The sequence below is a fragment of the Dipodomys merriami genome, unplaced genomic scaffold (genome assembly GCF_024711535.1).
Source record: "Dipodomys merriami isolate MVZ:Mamm:240054 unplaced genomic scaffold, mDipMer1.0.p SCAF_7, whole genome shotgun sequence".
NCBI lineage: Eukaryota > Metazoa > Chordata > Mammalia > Rodentia > Heteromyidae > Dipodomys > Dipodomys merriami.
The window spans coordinates 10,267,509-10,269,889 of NW_027206290.1; the positions used below are offsets into that span (position 1 = coordinate 10,267,509).

Here is a 2,381-nt window from a genome sequence, read left to right on the forward strand (position 1 = left end):
AGGTAGCTAGCTTACAAACCACCTTACAAATTGGGGAAAATAAGGCAATATTTGTTTCTTGGCTCACCTGCGACCAGTAGCAAGGAATGAAAACAGAACCAGTTGAAAATGGCTGATATCACTTAGAACAGGGGGTACCTGAGGACCCAACTTAATAAGGGCTTCATTCCAGGACTACTAAGCAGGCACTTGGTATTTCAGGATTTTTGTCATGGTTGCGTACTTCATCCAAACCTGCACCTTTTATGCTTCAGAACTAGGACTTGGGGAGAGATGGAGGCAAGGAAGCTCCTGGAAGAGTTCCCCCAGCACTGTCACTCAGGGCTTAGGGCCCTGGTTCCTTCTAGTCCCTGGGGATATTGATATTTAATATACATATATGTAAATACACAGAGAATTAGAATAAATAAAATCTCAAGGGTTAGGGAGAAAGGTAGGGAATTTGTAAGAAACCAGAGTTAGAGAGATCTCCTCAGGCCAACCTCACCGCTTCTTTGACCCCTCTGGCTTCCAGCTTCTCCTTGGTTTTTCTCCTCTTCTGTAACTTCTTTCTTCTCTTCTGGATCTTTCTCTTTTTCATCCTCTGTTTGGACTTTTTTGGCTTTTTTCTTTTTTTGAAATTGGAAAAATTCTTACTGCCACCCTCTCTCTCCCCTCCTCTGAGTCTGAGAATTCTTCCGCATAGGCAATTCATTTGTCAGAGGAGCAGATGGATATGTTCTTGTCAGAGTCTTCTTCACTCTCATCAACACTCTCCTCTGGGATGGTGTCTTCGGTAATTACTTGCATTTGGACCCCAGTTGCATGAGGTAGCATTCTCAGGTTCTCAAAGAGCTTCTGTTTAATTTTCTTGAGGTACTCATTCATGTTCTGGTCAGTCATATTAAAAGGACTGTTGTGAAGCTTGAAGTCTGGTCCAAATTCGAAGTAAGCATGATATGGCAGCTCAATCTGAATCTCTGTCCATGACCACCGCTGTTACATATGTCCAGCATGGGGCAATGTTTTGAATGGTGTAACCACCTCCTCCTTGCATTAACCCGGTCAGGTTGAAGCTATTGACAAATTCCATACACTTGGCAGGCCCTTTCAAGGTCAGATTGAAACAACCTAACCCATCCCCAGACAGGGAGTTTGATCCTTGCTTTAAGACCACTGGACTAGACTGGAACATCTCCATTACTCTGGACATGACTGCTTTGAGAATGGCCTCGTAGGACTCATCGTCATGCTATTTTGGAGTGGGTAGTTTGCTGGCCCTGATATTCTGTGAGTTGCCAATTCCTGGGAAGTACTCTTCATACTTATGAAAGAGCACAGTCCTGCACAGTCTTTGGTATAGAAGGCCTATTCCGGGGCTGGGAAGGTGGCTCAATGGTAGAGCGCTAGCCTTGCGCTGAAGAGCTGAGGGACAGCGCCCAGGCTCAGAGTTCAGGCCCCACGACCGGACCCAAAAAATAAATAAATAAATAAATAAATAAATAAATAAATAAATAAATAAATAAATAAATAGAAGGTCTCTTCCATGCCATCACCATGGTGAATATCAATGTCAAATGCAGCACCCTCTGGTGATACTCCAGCAGTTCCAATGTGGCCAAGATGATATCATTGAGATAACAAGCCAGATAACTCAGACTTATTTGTGTGGTGCAGAGCCCCAGCCCAATTGACAGTGACATCTGTCTGTTGTTTATTAAGTTTCACGGCTCTTGCCAGAGCCACTAGTAGATAATGAACAGAACTTGAACAGGCCATCAAAATACTGGACTGTCTTCACCTACATGGAAGTTCTGCATCTGCTTGCTATACTCAGACAAGTTGTCTGGCTGAATGGAGCATAAGAATTTAATGTAGTCATCACTGTGATACTTGGTCATTTCAGCATTAGCTTTGTGAGGACAATAGATTTCCATTTTTCAGGAAGGACCTGTAGTTGAGCAGCAAGTTGTGAGTCATGCGGATTCAGTGAGGCTTCATTGGATGCCCTTGTCCATAATAATAATGTTCAATGTCCCCATCGTAGTAGTAACAGATGTTTCTCTTAGTGCTATGAGTATGAGCCATCTTGCTTGCCTTTCTGTCCTGTCAGTTGTCAGTCTGTCTGCCTCCATACACTATTAAACCTATTTATTTACTGTTTTCTGCCATCATTTCTGTTGCTTTTAGCTAAAGAAAGTATTTACATTAATTCTTGAAAGGGAGGACAATTAAGAGAATGTTTGGTCTTAATTGTCCAGATTAAAAATTACAATATACAAATTACTTTTTATATAAAGATGATAATATTTCTCATTAGGATTTTGAAATTGTTATAACATATGGGTTTTAAAAACAGATTTACCTGAAAGACTCTTATTTTCAAAGTCAGTCCTTCTGCT

At 41.5% G+C, this 2,381-nt stretch overlaps 1 pseudogene; it reads right to left on the bottom strand.

Annotated features, from left to right (window-relative positions):
• Positions 1-472: 472 nt before the first annotated feature.
• LOC138816653 (histone deacetylase 1-like) lies at positions 473-2,067 on the bottom strand (annotated as a pseudogene).
• Positions 2,068-2,381: the final 314 nt, after the last annotated feature.